This window comes from Ovis aries, chromosome 3 (genome assembly GCF_016772045.2).
Source record: "Ovis aries strain OAR_USU_Benz2616 breed Rambouillet chromosome 3, ARS-UI_Ramb_v3.0, whole genome shotgun sequence".
Classification (NCBI taxonomy): domain Eukaryota; kingdom Metazoa; phylum Chordata; class Mammalia; order Artiodactyla; family Bovidae; genus Ovis; species Ovis aries.
In genome coordinates this window covers 167455180-167474123 of record NC_056056.1, presented here as the reverse complement: position 1 = coordinate 167474123, position 18944 = coordinate 167455180, and positions in this window count along the sequence as shown.

The following is an 18944-nucleotide window of genomic DNA, read 5'->3' as shown; positions in this document are numbered from 1 at the left end:
TGAAAAAATTCTACAATATGTTTTAACTTTAAAGAAAATTTTCATTTCTATTCTGTAATGTAATGAGTTAATAAACATAGAAAACAATGCAAATCTCTCTCTCTATATACACACACACATATAGGGAAGCCTGGCATGCTGCAGTCCATGGGGTTGCAAAGAGTTGGACATGACTGAGCAACTGAACAACAACAAAAAACATACATATGTGTCTATATAAATATATATATATTATATATATGATCTATCTCATATATATTCATTTAATCCTCATAAAAAATCCTTTGAGTTTACTATTACATATCCATATTAAAGAACTGGGAGACTGAGATACAGATAGGTAAATAACTTGCCCGAGATCACTCAGCTGGTTAGTGAAAGAGTCAGGATTCAACCGAAGCAATTGAACCTTTGAGCCCAGGCTACTGTGCATTATATTTCACTTTCTTTTTAAGATGTTTTTGATTACTTGCTATTATAAGAGGAATTAAGTTCCCTTGAAATTCAGGTTGAAGTTCTAACCTCTCCCCAGTACCTCAGAATGTGGCAATATTTGAAGAAATAGTCTTTAAAGAGGTAATTAAGCTTAAATGAAGTCAGTGGGGTGAGTCCTAATCCAATATGACTGATGTCCTTATAAGAAGAGAAGATTAAGACCCAAATATAAACAGAAGGAAGACCATATCAAAACATTTGAAGAAGTTGGCTATCTACAAGCCAAGGAGAGAAGCTTCAGAAGAAACCAACTCTTCCCAAATCTTGGTCTTGGATTTCTAGTTTCCAGACTCTGAGGAAACAAATAACTGTAGTTTATGCCACCCAGGCTGTGGTATTGGTTATAGTAACCCTAATAGATAAACATACCTGCCTGTAGGAATATTAATGTCCTAGGCTGATGTGCCAATTATTAGCTGTGGTTTCCAGTATCCCCAGTTTAACTAGCTCAGGTGTGGTGGAAAGCACATGAGATTTGGCAGCCAATCAAGGACTATCTTTAGCATGTAAAATTAGGCAAGCTCCATAATTTTTCTGCTTTTGTGCTCAGTTGCTTAGTTGTGTCCAACTCTTTGAGACCCCATGGACTGTAGCCCACCAGGTTCCTCTATCCAGGGAACTTTTCGGGTAAAAATACTGGAGTGGGTTGCCATTTCCTCACCCAGGGAACTTCCCAGACCAGAGATCAAATGCACATCTCCTGCATCTTCCGCGTTTTGAAGGTGGGTTCTTGACCACTGAGCCACCGGGAAGCCCAACTTTTCTATAAAGTGAGGCTAGTAAGATCAGCAACCTCACAGGGCTATTGAGGGGGTTAATAAGATAATATGAAATGTCTGGCACAGTAGCTGACATATATTAAACCCTTGTTAAATGTCATTTATTACTTAAATGACAAGTCACATGTTAAAGCAATTACTGAAGACACATAACAGTAGCACAGTCCCTTGTTCACTCTCTATACCCATGATATTCTGGAAAGAGATGAAAACAATATTATCAGCTTTTCTTCAGTGTAGGCAATCTCTATATTGATTCATTGCAATTTCCTTTATACTGGACCAGATCTCTCCTACTGTTCTTAATTAAAAGGCAAAAATATCAAAAGACCTGTGAAATGGCCCAGCTTCTAGTTTTGTATGAGTCTTTTAGACAGGATATGTTCAGAAAAAAAAAAAACATAAACTTACTGTAACAAGAAACTCCATCAGAATGGACTTCAGTTCAATTCTACCAATGCTTACTGAGTACCTAAAATCCCAGAGAGTAAATTAATTGCCTATAAATGTTCATCCAGTGACTAACATAATGAATTCAATGTCAGCCTGCATCAAAGCAAAAATAGTTAAATGATAGAGAAGATACTAATGGCTTCACATTTTATATTGATCAGACCACATTTGGAACATTGTTTTCAATTGTAGATACCATTTTTTAATTTTAGAAATTAACAAATGATATAGTGTTCTTGGGATGATCAAAAGTCTTGGTGAAAAATTATTGGAAGAACTAGGGACATTTTACCCGAAGACAAGACAAACTAGAGAGGGCGCTTTAATTGTTTTGAATTCTTATAAGTCTGTCACATGGAGGACGTCTCAACTCCTTTGTTGCTCCTGGAAACAAAATTACGACTTGTAGTGAGGCTAAATTCAGTATAATAAAAGTAAAAATGTTTTCTATAGACTAATTTATGTCCCCCAAATCTATGTATTGAAGTCCTAAACTGCAGTGTGACTGTATTTGGAGATAGGGCTTTTAGGAGGTAATTCAAGTTAAATGAGATCATTAGGGTCATCCTATAGAGTTAGAGACCTTTTAAAGAAGAGAAAGAAAGCTCTCTCTCTTCATGTGCATGCACCAAGGGAAAACCACATGAGGTCACAGCAAGAAGGCAGTTGTCTTCAAGCCAGGAAGAGAGCCCTCACCAGGAGGGCTCTAATGGAGTTCACCAGGAACTAAATGAGCCAGAACCTTGATCTTGGACTTCCCAGCCTTCAGAACTATGAGAAATAAATTTCTGTTAAGTCACACAGTCATGTAACATATATTGTTACAGCAGCAATATCTAAAGTGAATCAAACAGTTTGATGAGCATTGAGTAACAAGCATAGGCCCAGATGCATGTGTGTTAGGACATTCTACAGAAGAAATGTCCAGAGCAGGATAGAAGTTAAAGTGGCTATTATGGTCCCTTTCTTCTCCAAGATTCTGTGATTTCACAAGTCTTCAGAGCCATATGGACACAGAAACACAGGTTGCTACTTGTACCACACTTTTCTCACTATATAGAGGATGGAGACTCTGGTGTCAATCCTTATTCCCTAACAGTAGCTTCCTAGAACTGTTTTCAGAAGGATTTCTGAAGCTGTTTGAAAAAATATCCATGATCAAAAGAGCTAATGCTTATTAGGTACTTGTCATGCACCTGGTCCTATTCTAAGTACAGTCTTTGTATTAATTTATTTTATACTTGCAACAACTCTAAGAGTTGAATCCTTGTAACATCAGCATTTTAATGATAAGAATGTCAAGGCACAGACAGGGGAAGTTACTCAAGGGCCGCATGGTTAGTAAATAGCAGCTCCAGACTATAAACCCAGGAGTTTGGCTTGAGAGCTTTTGCCTGTAACTGTTGCATTATAACACCTCCCCAGAAATCCATTTGCAATAATTATCATAAATGGAGAAGGTTGAAGAGGTACATGATCTGAAGTCCTTATGTTAGGATCTGCTTTGGGAGACTCTCAAACCACAACAAGTGGGCGTAATATAATTTTATTTGAGTGCCATAACCATTCAGACACAAACCAGAAAATTTTAAAGACTCTTAAATAGCTGAATAACAGATTAGTGCCCCGTATTCCAGACATTCAAGTTAAAGTAAAATAGTGTTTGGAATGCCATCATTTCTTAGAAAATTCTGTTTGGGACCATGTTATCCAAGTTCCTGTTATAATGGCTAGTAGACAAAGGCAGTATTAGCTATTAAGCCGTATTTCTCTGGCCCTTCAGATATCCATGATTATCACAAACAACCAACTCCCTTCGTAATCAACTCCCACCCCCAGATATCTATTAATGTAAGCATCCTGGGGATTGTGTAGGCTCAGCGCCTGCCCCAGATACCTCTTTCCTCCTTTAGCTCTCCCCCTCTCTTATCTGCTGCTGAATTTTCTCAGATAATTTCTTTCCCAAGTTACTGAGAGTTGTAAACCTTTCCTGCTTTGTCTTGTCATACAGCTGTGTTTGTGGAAGGTCTTATCATTGCCTTTCTCTCCTCTGGTCTAGATTTGGTTGATTTGCACAGATGTCTGTGGAGTGCTCATTCAGAAGCCCCCAAAGTTGACTCGTAATGGTGGGCTTTTCTCTCCAGACAAACACAGCACTCTCTACCATTAACCCCAGAGGATGATTCCCAATATCTCCTGGTCCTCAGTATCAGGATATTTAGGAGAGATGAACAAGTGTGAGGAACCAGCTTATAAAATCTTTCCAAGCCAAGCATTCATTGTGAATATACCTGCTTTTTTATACTTGAAGAAAATTCCATGCCTCCTTGTACAAGTCTCAACACGCTTCATTTTAAATTTATTTAAAATAATCCTTTCTATTAAATTGGCCTCAAGAGTCCTGCATCTTTTCTCCTTCCAATATTTCCCTGTGCTGCCTTTATTTTAGAGAAGGCCAAGGAAAAGTGATAAAAATCTACAGTCCTTGATCCTACATTTTAGAATGCAAGATGTTAAAATCAAATAAAGTAGGTCAAGACTTCTCCATAGTTAGCAGAGACTAGTGCTTTTCCATATCAGCAAATATTAAAGTTGATAGGCAATCAAAAGTGCTATATCTTCCTTTAGTATAAGAAAATGTTATTGAGAAGCTAACATTCTATTTTTATCTCAGCCAAAGCAATAGAACAAATCCAACTCTGTGACTTTATTGCTTATGATTTTATAGATGGCTATTTTGTACGTTTAAGCAGAGGCACTTTATTTTGCATTTATTTGGACAATGAATAATAGTTAAGTACATTCAACTAATTAATTGTAAGTGAAGTCTGTTTAAATGCAGCCTGTGGTTGTAAAACTCGGAGGGGTTTGAAGCAATATTTAAAGTTGGAAGTTCTGATAGAACAAAATGGAAGAATGAGTAAGGAGGAATAATACTTGAATTCAAGGCTAGAGGTACATGGGGAAAACATTAAGTCCTTGGTTTATTTTAGGATAGGAGAAAGTTGTGAATATCTTTCATTATTCTGGGACATAATAGCACTCGTTTGGACAAATATAATAAATTGTGTAAGTAAAATTAGATGCTACTATTCTTCCTAATAATAGCAACTCTAACATCTAGGATGTATGCTTTGTTTGTTTAATGAAAAAGAAGAATGCAAAAACTTCTAAAGCAGGCTAACAATGTTAATAGAATGAATTATTTTGTAAAAATTCACCTCTCTAATAGCAATAAATGACTTTAGTAATTTACTTGTAATGTAAAGAAAAGAGGTTGCTATTCATTAATGGAGAGACTCACTGGGGTGAAGGCCTTTGCTATGGGAAGGACTGTACCCTGAACCCTCCAATCTTCTATCACCTTCCAGATATGACACCTGCCATTAAAATATGAAGAGAGCCATGCCTATACCTATTTGAAAATGGAATCATTGCTTGAAGAGGAGGTCATGAACTCATAGCTTACAAACTCTTGGAGTCCATGCTATTCTTAGGTGAGGAGACTCTTACTGCTATTATGCTAGAACAACAGTGGGGTCCAATCCTTCAAAGGAAGGAGCGCAGGGTTTGGAGCAGCTGGGGTGCTGGCTGCCAGCCTGGCCCTGAATATCATTCATGGCCCACATACCACTGACTATAGTTTTACATCCTTAATATCACATCTATTTGATTTAGATCTAGGACTTAGACTGGACCCACATCTCCAAGTGTCTCCAATGGACTCATTCTCCATCCCCTGGTCATTTGACTCTTTCCTTCTCTAGTTTAGACTTTAGATATGTCTCTGAACTGCCCTGTTCTTAGACTACCTGGATTCTCCCTTGGTGTTAGAGCTTCCTCCCACCCCAACCAATGGCTTGCAAGTTTTGGCCTCAACATCCTCCTAATTCTATTAAGAGGTTCACATCTGCTGTTTAACCTGTGCCACCCTCTGGTATCACAGGAAGTGCAGCCCTACCTGGAATGCCAGTTGACCTCCTGTGGCCTGACTGTTGACTCTTCCTGATGCATTTATTTTCCTCGTCACTTGGACAAAAAACAGCTAAATTATAGGGTTTATTAAAGAAGGAGGAGGAGGAAGAAGACGACCATGGTGGCACACAGGAAGCAATTGTTGGGAAGGTCACGAACTTGATCATGCAGGTGACGTGGTTAAACACACTAACCTCTTGCTAGAAAAGGAAGCTCATGAAGAAGCCCCATGGGAAAGCCTCTTATCAGCTCAGACCTCCCCCAATCCTGGATGAATGACTGTTCATTATACAGGAAGAAAAAGCTTTAAATTGTCCTTCTCTATCACAATAACAAGAAGTCTAACTTAAAAAATAAGAAGCAATGTCGTAAAGAACATGAACTCGAGTGCACTAAACCCTGTGTGTGGCGGGGGCAGAGCGGGGGGGGACTTGAGGGAGGACTTTGGTCCAAGATGGTTTTAAGTTTCTGGGAGCCTGAAGCTTTTACAATTTACAGAGCTCACTTTAAGAAAAAGAATATATGATTATAAATGATAATCTAGTTATTAGAATAAATATTTATTTAGAGTGAGAGTATAAATCACAACAAGTAATACATCTTTAAAAGCTGCCAAATACCACAGTCTCTTGAGAGCCCCTTGGACAGCAAGGAGATCCAACCAGTCCATCCTAAAGGAAATCAGTCCTGAATATTCATTGGAAGGACTGATGCTGAAGCTGAAACTCCAATACTTTGGCCACCTATGTGAAGAACTGACTCATTGGAAAAGATCCTGATGCTGGGAAAGATTGAAGACGGGAAGAGAAGGGGATGACAGAGGATGAGATGGTTGGATGGTATCACCAACTCAATGCACATGAGTTTGTGTAGGCTCCAGGATTTGGTGATGGACAGGGAGGCCTGGCGTACCACAGTCCATGGGGTCACAAAGGGTCGGGCATACTGAGCCACTGAACTGAACTGAACTGAAATACCACAAATATTACCCAAAATAGCAATGTTTTTGATGAACTCCCTAATGTATTTCAAAACTTCTTTTTGGCTGCATATTCTCTGATTGTTTCTTCACATGACACTAATTTTGAAATATAATTTTTCTAGACAAAATATAAAATTATGAGTCTTCTAGTATTATTAACTAATATGTATTTTTATTGTCAACAATTTAGAAAAATTTTATCTTCAACACTAGTTATTGGGAACATTTCACAAATTGGGAAAATCCTGTGAAGTTTCATTTATATATAAGCTATTATACAAGTAATACTGATAGTTTTGAGTCAAAACAAACACAGGAATTCTGATAAAACTTGTTTTTACTACTACCTTTAAAAAAGTAAACAGATGGTACATTTGTAATTACATATATCCCATATTCTGGGTATATTCCTGAAAGGAGAGAAATTCCTGACCAGACATCAGTGAGAACTGAATCATCCATTTTCAATTATATGTGACTTCTGATTGGAGGATTTTCCACAGTCCCACTTCCTTTTCTACATCTTTAAAACTATTTTTTTCCCTCCAGTACCTACACATGTCCTGTGCAAGCTGCTCTTGGACACATTCGTGTGATGCTGTGACCTCCATGCAAGCATGGTGGTGTCATGAACCTGAGTGAGGCAGCTAGTGAACAGCAGGAGGGTGCCTGGGAGACACTGCCTCACCAGGAAGGCCAGCAGTATCTTAACTATATCTGGAAGGGCCTGGAAGCCTCATAAATACGTGTCACATAAATTAAGGTATGAACAATTCCACCTCCCCTTAACGGAATCCCCAACTATATGCAGTCATATCATCACCTGACTTAAAGGCAAGTAGGACAGAGTGGAGATTGGAAAGAAGCAGTGTGTGTGCACACGGTCAGACACTCAGTTGTGTCCAACTCTGCGACCCTATGGACTGTAGACCACCAGGCTCCTCTTTCTATGGGATTTTCCAGGCAAGAACACTGGAGTGCATTGCCATTTCCTCTTCCAGGGGATATTCCAGACCCAGGGGTCAAACTTGCACCTCTTGTATCTTAAGTACTGACAGGTGGATTCTTTACCACTGCACCACCTGGGAAGCCTAGAAAGAAACAGTAGCCTTAAGTATTTGTGGCTAAATTATCTTATTCATATAAATTTTACTCATGTATAGGTTCTTCTTGCAGAGCCTTGGAAGGGACCTGTGAAACTGAAGGGTACCAAAGCTTGACCTCATTAGCTTCACAGCAAATCTACTTCTGGCACCAGCTAACTTTTTCCTGAGAACTTAGGAAATACGGGATGCTAAGCCCTTCAAAAAATTAATTGACATGACAGAATTTGGAGACTATCCTTTCAGAAAAGGCATTATCAAAGATGAGATTAGTCATGTTTAATAATTAGGGTCCTAAAACAAGGTATAGACATTTCTCTGAAGATATCAACTGGTGGAGATGGCATGGAACAGATGGCAAGAAAAATCCAAAGGATGTTGATGTATCCCCACGGATCTTAAAGTTACTAATTGAGGAAAATTTTGATTTTTCTGTCAGAATTCAAAGTATTTTACTCAAAAAAATTTTAGTCTTTTTAAAAAATATTTATTTGTCATGCAGACTGTTAGTTGCAGCATGTGGAATCTAGATCCCTAACCGGGGACTGAACTCAGGCCTCCTGCATTGGGAGCATGGAGTCTTAGCCAGTGGACCACTGGGGATGTCCTTTATAGCTTTTTAACATGAATAATGTGTTTTAAGACATGTATTTTTTTATCCTATAATCTAGATTCCAGTCATTCTCAAATTCTGCTTTGTTTTTGTAAACCTTCTAGGCAGGTAAGTGATCTGTATGACACTATATAACTGCTATAGTCCTGATTTTGCTGTCAAAGTCAGGATAAACCAGGATAAATAGTCCCCACATAAAATTCTATCTTAATAAGTCTCTCTCTCTTTTTTTTTTTTTTTGGCATGCTGCCATGTTACTGTCAAGGAAAGAAAATGTCCCAAGGACTGAAACAGTCGCATGTATTATGAATATAGTATTTACAGTAACTGAGCCTGGGTGTCTTGTGCTGAATGCTTAAATTCTAAAGGATGGTGAGTCCTCAGGTGATACACAGAAATTGGAGCAAATGAAGGAAACGATGGCAACAGATCCAAGCAACTGATGCTGCATGATCAAGTTTGGACAAGGTTTGAAATGACGATTATAAGATCCATGACTATTTGTTGTAAAAGAAATCACTTTTCTATTGTGAAGGAGATATATCAAGATACCATGAATCTCTATAGGAAAATGAGATTCTCTTATTGAATAAAACTGTGAGGTGTGGAGTCAAGAAGTTAAGATTCTGACTCTGAATGTAGCATAATGGAAGCATAAGTCACCAGGGCAGTGTTCTAAGGCATATCCTTTGGCCTCTCAAAAGCCTACCTCCAGTTATCGAAGGTACTAGATTTGCCTCATATATTTATCTATTCCTTTTATGTATAACTAAGACCTTGTTGAAGAAACATAGGGCTGGAAAATACTGAATAAGGGTTACTTAATTTATTTTTCTTTAGTATAAAAATTTATCTAATTTTATATAGAAAAGGTATATTATACTCTTAAAGATTTATAGAAATGGAGATTCAGAATCATGTTCAAACAGAATCCCAGTGTTTACACTGTTCACTTCAAAGATGAATTTATCCACTGAACTATCTTACAGTGTAATCTTGAGTCTTGTTTCTTTCTTTCTATAAGATACAAAGCTTATTCATAATCCTTGCACACTAACCATTCACACAATTTTGCTAAACTCACTCTCCAAGTTCTGTATTTTCTTCTTTGACCAGAAAAAGTCAGGTTGCTTTGATGTTTTCTCATATCACTCTTAATCCATTTTTTATGACTCATCTCTTAATTTGATCCCTCCTTATTCATGCAGCTCAGTTTAGTGTCATCTTATATAAAAATGTACTATTTTATCAGTCAGGAATATTTTTGCTGGCAAGTAACAAAGACCTCAAGGAACAGTAGCTTAAACAGGAAAGGGGTTACATTGTCTCATGAAATAAGAGGGTAGGAGTAGGTAGAACAGGGCTGGTTACTTAATCAGTGATGTCATTAAGTATGAAAGAGCTTTTTCTCCCCTCTCCATTCTTCCCTCTCTGATATTCTTGGAATCAGAACTTTCTCAACATGTTTGTTATCTCATGGTCAGGAGTAGACTGCTGCACTTCTGGGCGTATGTTCACACAAAGAAAGAGGCAGGAAGGAACTAAAATCCTCTCAACAAGAGGTGAAATCTGATTCTCTACCCACTGAGTCTAGATTGGCCTTGTCACTTGCCATGAGCAACAGAACATGAAGGAACTGAAGATATTTCAGTTACAAGCCTTGGCCTCAAGAAGTCCCGCATTCCTTCACTCTCTTTTGGAAATCAGCATTGATGGCATTGAAACAGCCTATTGAAAGGCCATGTAGAAAGAGACTAGCTATCTCAGCCGGGGCTACACTAAATGGTTAAGACCTCAACTGATCCATGACTAACCACAGACGCATGAGCGTGCCAGCATAAATTACAAAGCACACATTGCTGATTTGTCACTACACTGGTGACCTCAGGAATCACAAGCTAAACAAATAGTTAAGAGACACTAAGCTTGGGCATATTTTCTTATGCAGCAAAAGGTAGCATGGATACACATGGACTCTTGCAAGTTGCACTATTCTTACTCCATATCAAGTAATAATTATTGACCTAGACTAATCAATTTCTATTCCGGATGAACACTTACATTTCATTAGTCATCAAAAGAAACTGAGTGGTAATTTTAGCTTCTTTCTGAAAAAATCCTTTTTACTAGTTGTGGACAAGATAATAATGAGCCCAAGTGAATTCCCCTTATGCATATTCGTACATGTTCCCATAGTTTTTGCTCAGGCTAATTCTAGGAGAGCAAGTTGCTAAGGACAATCACTCTTTCTTACCTTTAGTTGTTGCCATGTTGGTGACAACTATCAACTTTCAGAACACAGCTATAAAACTCTCTGAGCCATCTTAAACCCTCTCTCTGTTGGCTTGAAGTAAAGACAGAAATACCTCTCCAGCACCTTAGTAAACGGTGGGGACTCACAATACACCCAATGACTCCAAAAGTCTCTCTATAATCTCCAATACTCTCACCTGTTGGGGCATTGGGCTTAAAATCTTTTTGCTGATTTTTAATTACTTCTCTTGCAAATCCAATCCCATGGTTTCTCACTTCATATCAAAATGTGGCACCTATTTCCATTTCATCATCCTATACACTGAGATAAAGTACTCTCAACATGCAGATGTTTAAGTCAAATACTGAGTCATTCAGGGCTAGAAGTCAGGAGGAGCAGAAGTTAGGCAACTGCTTCCTAGAACCCAGAACTCAACAAAAAGTATGCCACTCCTTACCTCACAGTCACAAGACTCTGAATTAATTTGATCATCATCCTTATCACTTCAGGTAGTCAAAGCTACCAGAAGAACTATAAACAAAATACATCAAACACCAGTGAGAAGGTTGCTAAAAGCTGAGATGCAGGGTGCAGCAGGAAGCAGCTGCCCTACAATGTCTGTTCTTATTTAACATCTTCATTCATAAGCCAGAATAGGGAGCAGGCAGCATGCTGATGACATTCACAGATGGTACTCATTTGGGAGATATTATGAATACCAGGGATATCAGGAAAATGATACAAAAGGACCTAGAGAAGGAATAACAATGAGACTTGACTTTGAAAATGCAAAGCGATGAGTCTGAATATGAAAAAGAAACCTTCAACATTTAAATAAAGGAGAGAAAACTAGAAGTCAATGTTGAAAGTGACATGAAGTTGGATAATGGAGTTAAATTTTAAAATGGGCTCTTTGAAATATAGCAGGAAAATTACTAGTATATTTCTTAATCTCTGGTTTTTGAGAGATGAATAAGATACTGTTACTATGTGGTCTCATATTTCTAACTTATTACATTATTTTTATAAATTACTTTTTGATTTGTCTATCCTTTTCTACCAGATCAGACTCTAAGTTTCTTGAACACATGGACTAGCATACACTCATTGTAAATCTTGTCCTGCCATAGTGACTGGCACATAGTAGGCATTGGATAAAGATTTCCTGGGGCTTCCCTGGTGGCTCAGTGGCAAAGAACCTGCCTGCCAATGCAGGAGACATGGGTTCTATCCCTGGCTCAGGAAGATCCCCTGGAGAGGGAAATGGCAACACACTCCAGTATTCTTGCCTGGGAAACCCCATGAACAGACGAGCCTGGCGGGCTCCAGTCCAGGGGTGACAAAGAGTCAGACACGACTTAGTGACTAAACAACATTAAAGGTTTCTGGAAGGTAAATGAACTACTTCCAGCATCATCTCTTTCTATGGAGTGAGGTGATAAAATGTTATAACACTTTGATTTCAGGACCCCATGAGAAAAGCATGAGCAAGAGAGTTATGAATCATAAATAGTAACAGAATGCTGCCTTTCATTTGTAATAACCATTAGAAGAGAAAAAAAAAGGCTAATTCTCATATTCAAAAGGGATGAAGGGTATCAGTTCCTAACTATGGAAATAAAGCATTTGAGAAATGTAAACCTCTGTCTGATTTATAGAAAATATTTATGTCATTTTACCATTATGTTAGACATATAAGTCATGGTAGCGCAGAATGTAGAATGTGAAAGTTTACAACAGCAGCTTTTGGAAGATGATTTTGGGAACTTTAACTGATCCTCAAAACTTTTTCAGGGAGTCCACCAGGTTAAAATTATTTTCACATTGTACTGTAAAGTTATTTGTCTCTTTTATTCTCTTTTAAGTGTATAATGGAGTTTTCTAGAGGCTAAATAAAGTGATCACATCATCACCCAAATGACTAATGAAATGTTTGCTTGTATATTTTAATGATTTAAAATTTTTCACAGCTTGAATTTTCAATGCAGTAAATATCAATAGATAAGAGAAGTAAAATATTTTGGGAGCCCTTAATAATTTTTGAAAATGTAAAGTAGTCCTGATACCAAAAAAAAAAAAAAAAAAAGAAAGAGAGAGAGAGAATTACTAGCTTTGGAGTCAAACAGGTATAGGTTATAACTGACTTCCAAGTTATTTACCTTTTCTAAGCCTCCACATCCTGGGCAAAAAGAGTGATATTTACCTCATGGAGTTGTTGTGAGGATTAAATAAGAAAATATGGGCACACAACAGTCTCAGGGTTGAGTACACAGTCAAGTCTTAATAAGTGGTTTATCATCATTGTAAAGGAATGATAACAGGAAGTAACTTCCAAGAGCGTTTTTATGACCTTTTGGAAACCAAATTTTCTTTGCAGTACTCCATTGATCCTCCAAGGAGAGGAGAGGAGAGGAGGTGAGAGGGCAGAGTTTCATTCCCTCTCCTTGAAATCAATGAGAAATTGATGATTCTGCTGCTTCTGACTTCTAGAGGGTATAGGTTCATTTATCTCAGACCTGCTGCTAGAAGCTCCTGGGTGTAAATCAGAACAGGAAACAGATGATGTCTCCCTTCTGGTGGTTGAGCAGGAGGTCATCAATTTCAAGCAGGAGGAGCAAAGGCCTTGATGCTTCTGACCAATGGCCTCACAGAGACAAATCTCTGCCACTGACAGTGGTCCCATGTGGAAGTTATCAGAACTATGCTTTTTCCTTTCTTAGAGATATCTCTTTCCCGAGAACTACTGCATTCATAACTATAATACTAATACAAATGTCATAAAGGTAATGAAATTTACATTTCTCTAATGCTTCCCAATTAACAGTTTCATATGCAGAGATCTAGGACACCAGAGCTAGAAGGGTCTTGCTGATTATTTGAGCAAGGCCTCAAATAGACAATTGATATGGAGGAAATGGGACTCAGACAATTTAAATTACTTGTCCATGATTATACAAATAATGGAAGAACCATGATTTTAAAAAAATTTATAATAACGATGACATATGTTACTATTATATGATGATATAATATAATGATATTATATATGATATTATTTATTACAACCAATTGTGCAGATGAAGGGATTTAGGGTTAGTTGTTTCCCCAGAGTTAACTTACTGACTAAGCAGCATGGCCAAGATCTAAGTCTAGGTCATCTGAGGGGACTTCACCACTTCATCTACAGAGTTACTGTCATATTGCATAAGGCTTACTTCCCAGAAAATCAATTGTGAAGAATAATGATTCTAGAAATGCTTGTAGTAGTACACCTTTCCTTCCTCTATCAAACATTTTAGTCCTGCGGCACGTTCCTGTGTCTCAAGAGCTCTCAGTGTGTCCCTAACTAGGACCCTACTGGGAAGAATGAGTCTGTTCTTGGGAGGCACTAATACCACTGAAGAGTTGATCTTCCTCAGGCAATACTGATGACCTCATGCAAGAAGCCTGCTCAGAAACCTTTCCTCTGCTATTTTCTGCTGTAGTGGAATACCCCCTGCCACCTATTCATTTACAATAGACTTCTGAAGACCTTTACTAAGACAGAAATGTTATTTTGTCAGCGTGATGCATTAATTTATGCATGCATACCATTATTCATACCCATAAACTGGTGCTTCCTATGAATGTAGATTGATTCTGTACTGAGGTCAAGAATGGATAGGTGATTATGAGAGCTGTAGTGGTGGCAACAGAAGGGCGTTGGGTATCAAGGGAAGCCTTATCATAGTTCCTTCTACTCTGCACTTTTTCAGAGATAATGTCCTTCAGTCTCCAGAGATATCAAAGCTGGCTCATTTGCATCCATTTGCATGGGTCCTTTTATATAGCTCTCTCCCAGACCTTTCCATCAATCCTTCAGTCTTGTTTTTTCCAGTTCGCTAATCAGGCAAGCTTCCCAGGTGGTACTAGTGGTAAAGAATCTGTCTGCCAAAGCAGGAGACAAGAGATGCAGGTTCGATCCCTGGGTCAGGAAGAACCCCTGGAGGAGGGCAGGGCAACTGACCCCAGGATTCTTGAGTGGAGAATCCCACGGACAGAGAAGCCTAGTAGGCTACAGTCCATGGGGTCGCAAAGAGTAGGACATGACTGAAGCAACAGAAAGTGCGTGCACAGCCAAACAAGCAGCCCATTTGTTCTGCCCAGAAGTCATTGAATATTCAAACCCCAGGCACCTCTCCTCCATACCAAGCATGTGGCCCATTGTAATACACTACCTGCAGCTCTACACACTGCAAGGGCTTCAGGCTCACCCACTGCGTAGCCATTATGCAGCCGCAGTTTACTTCAGCAAGCACCGATAAGTCCTGCTAACACATCTGTGAACTGTGTCTAAACTACACAGCAGAGGAGCGATGGAGGCTTTGCTGGAGCCCAGTACCTGGTAAGACAGCTGGTCATACTGGTAGTGGCTGAGCCAGGTAGTGGAAGCTGGGGGACAGGAGAAGTTAAATCAGTCTGAATGGGTGCGTAAATTGAGTTATATACAATTGTGTAGAGTGTTTCACAAAATCATTTGACCATAGAACCAGTCTTATTAACATCTTGAGGATCCAGAATTTTGTTGAACACATTTCAGGATGAATTGCTCTAAGCATAGTTTTCTTTTATGTTTGAACTACATAGAGGAATCAGTAAATATCTTCCTGATATTGTGAAAGATTTTTATGTTTGTGGGTAGCTCCTAATTATGATAGGAGACATATTCAGGAACATGAGACTTTGATTCAGAACCTTGCTCTGTTTCTTATAAACTATGTGATTTTGAGTAAGTTATTTGACCTCCTGAGTTTCAATTTCTCAAGTATGAACAATAATATCTACCTTGAAGAATTTTTGCTGTGAACCTACTAAATGGCAACCCTTATCATCATGATTACTAGGTAATCAATGAACCACTCTATTAGTCAGGATTCAACCAGGTTGTGCTACAATAACAAGCCAATCCCCAAACCCCATGGCTTAACACAACTATGGGGCTACTGTCCATAGGGTCGCAAAGAATCAGACACAACTGAGCTTCTGAGCAAGGGGGATATAGTGGAAGCCCAGGGAATGTTTGTTGAAGGAATAAAGCAATAAACAAAAATAACAACGATGTATGTAGAGCATTGTTTCTATGTGCCAAGAACTGATTTACACACATTTTCATTGTTAAATGACTAAATAGACACATGAGACATAAGGTTCACTCTAGGTACTGAGATCACTGTACTTTAACAAAATTTTAGAAAAATATTAAATCTTTCCTCCCCCTTCCTTTGCAGCATCAGTTTAGAGAGGATGATTCTAAAGCCCCCAAGTCCTACATTTGGTTGCCTCATTTACAAACTATTCAAAGGAATTTGACAACGGCATTAGGTGTCTCCATTACGGCTTCATACTTCAGCTAATGTGAGCTCTCTTTCAAGTCCGAATCTAAAAGTCCAGGTGCATCTTAACTCTGAATCCTTTGAAGTTTACCCATCCTTATTTAATGTGATAATGCAATCTATACATTTAGAATCCATTTGAGGGGCAGTAAAGGGAAAACGGCACACCAAAGGAAAGATGAACTGCTCTCCGGGGTGAAATCTATCTTGCACACGCATTTATCTTAGGCAGACACTGTTGTTTAAACTAAAAATAATCATAGCCAGTTCTGTGACATTAACCTGCTTAGTTACTCCTGCATAAAACCAGGAATGAAAATGAGGGCAAAGGTTGGCAGTGAGTCTGATGATTATTTTATGTCTATGCTCACACTGCTTCAACCTGCCTGGAGGAAAATGTGCCTATGTGTTAGATACGTGGATTTCTCAAGTTATAATTAATATACTTGGGCTGTTGTTACCCATAAGAGATTAGAATGTTCAGTAATCTCTTGCATACTCCAACCATGCAGCCAGATTACCACATAATGCTTGGAAAGAACTTTGCTATGACCATCAGCTCCTAGGCTTTATCCAGAGGACTCCTTAATCATTTTTTTTCCTTGTCCTTCACTACCTTCTAAATGGGTAAACTGGTAAACACATTCATAGTTCTAATAGGTATTCATCTACCCACAAAGAACTCAAATCCTGGAAAATGACAAGAGAGAAGTATGCTCATTCAGAAAAATTAAGGGGAGGGGACTTAGCATTGAGACTGGGGGTGGGGGTGGATAAAAAGAAGCTAAAAAGTAGAAGTCACATAATGAAAAAAGGAAAAAGGTTAAAGCCTTTTCAAAATTCATCTGCTGGTTCTTAAGAATGCCTCAAGGATTAGAATAGATATTAGTCACATTCACACCAAATATGAGGAAATCAGCCTGAGGATATTCCTTCTTTTTATTCCTCCAGAAACAAGCAATTATTTCTTATCTATTGGGGGAGATCATTGAGAAGGGGCACCCAGGAAAAAACAACAGCAACAACAACAACAAAAATACCAAAACCCTGAGGAAGTAATCTTCCACACTTCAAACAATTCTCATGGCTCTGTTTGTTATCATGAAGCAATCCTGTAAGGCAGTCTTAAAATCTTTTGAATTCTTCCTTACTGAGTTTCCCACTTCAAACAGGAAGCAGTTGAAATTTCTTATAACAAAATGAAAATGATCAAAAACTAAGCAAAATGGATGTTGTTTGTTTAACAGTCGATCTGTTCAGACTGCAACAGACAAAATGAAGCTAAGAAATCTCAAGCAGTTCCATTTTGTGTGGTAAATAGCTCAAGTGTCTCCCTACACCGTGTTTCACCACTGAGGTTTCAATGTGGAGTCAGGGACACTTTGCTTGGCTTCTTTGATGGATTCAGATGTCCCCTTTTGTGTTCCCATGGTTCTGTGTACTTGTCTTTTGTAACACTGCCTACCACCGGAATTTAACATTTACTCGTGTGATTGTTTTAGTAATGTTTGTGTTCCCTACTCATTTGGATCACTTGCTGCTGCTGCTGCTGCAAAGTCGCTTCAGTCGTGTCCGGCTCTGTGCGACCCCATAGACGGCAGCCCACCAGGCTCCCCCATCCCTGGGAATATCTAGGCAAGAATACTGGAGTGGGTTGCCATTTCCTTCTCCAATGCATGAAAGTGAAAAGTGAAAGTGAAATCGCTCAGTCACGTCTGACTCTGAGCGACCCCATAGATGGCAGCCCACCAGGCTCCCCCATCCCTGGGATTCTCTAGGCAAGAACACTGGAGTGGGTTGCCATTTCCTTCTCCGATGCATGAAAGTGAAAAGTGAAAGCGAAGTCGCTCAGTCGAGTCCGACTCTTAGCGACCCCATGGACTGCAGCCTACCAGGTTCCTCTATCCATGGGATTTTCCAGGCAAGAGTACTGGAGTGGGGTGCCATTGCCTTCTCCTTGGATCACTTAGGACAGCAGATATGGCCCTTCTTGGCTCACCATTGTGTCCCCATCTCCAGGTACAGGTCCTGGTAAATGCAGCTGTGCAATGGCTCTGTGCTGGATGCATGTATTAATGAAGGTAGATTAAACTGTTAATCAGCCCAGGTTAAAGTCTGGGACACTGAGGACCTCTATCCTCCTCTTCACCTCTTTCATCTGATTTCCACATGCTTATTCCATGAGCTTTTACCTAGGACTCTGTCTTCAGTAATTTTTTTCTAATTTATATAAACTTCATTTTTAAAAAAACACTTTTATATTTATAGAAAAGTTGAAAATATAATACAGAGAGTTCCCTGTTAAATCCTAAACCTAGTTTCCCATTAATAATATAGTATAATAATATTTATTACAATTAATGAACCAATAGTGATATTGTTAACTAAAGTCCATTCCTTATTCTGCCAGTGCAGGAGATGCCAGAGACTCAGATTTGGTCTCTGGGTCAAAAGATCCCCCTAGAGGAGGAAATGGCAACCTACCTAAATATTCTTGCCTGGGAAATCCTATGGACATAGGAGCCTAGTGGGCTACAGTCCATGGGGTCAAAAATAGTCTGACACGATTGAGCGACTAAGTGTGCTCATTCCTTATTCAGATTTCCTTCATTTCTACATAATGTGCTCTTTTTCATTTCCAGTTTCAGGGCCCCATCCAGGACACCATGGCACATTTAATTACCACATTTCCTTAGGCTCTTCTTGGCTGTGACAGTTTCTCAGACTGTGCTTTTTTTTTTTTTTTTTAAGTGACCTTGACAGTTTGAGGAATACTGGTCAGGTATTTTGTAGACTAATCTTCTGTTGAGATTGGGCTGATATTTTTCTTGTAATTAGACTGGGGTTGTGTATTTGAGGGAGGAAGACCACAGAGAAGTATTATGTTCATCACATCCTGTTGAGCACATTTATCACCG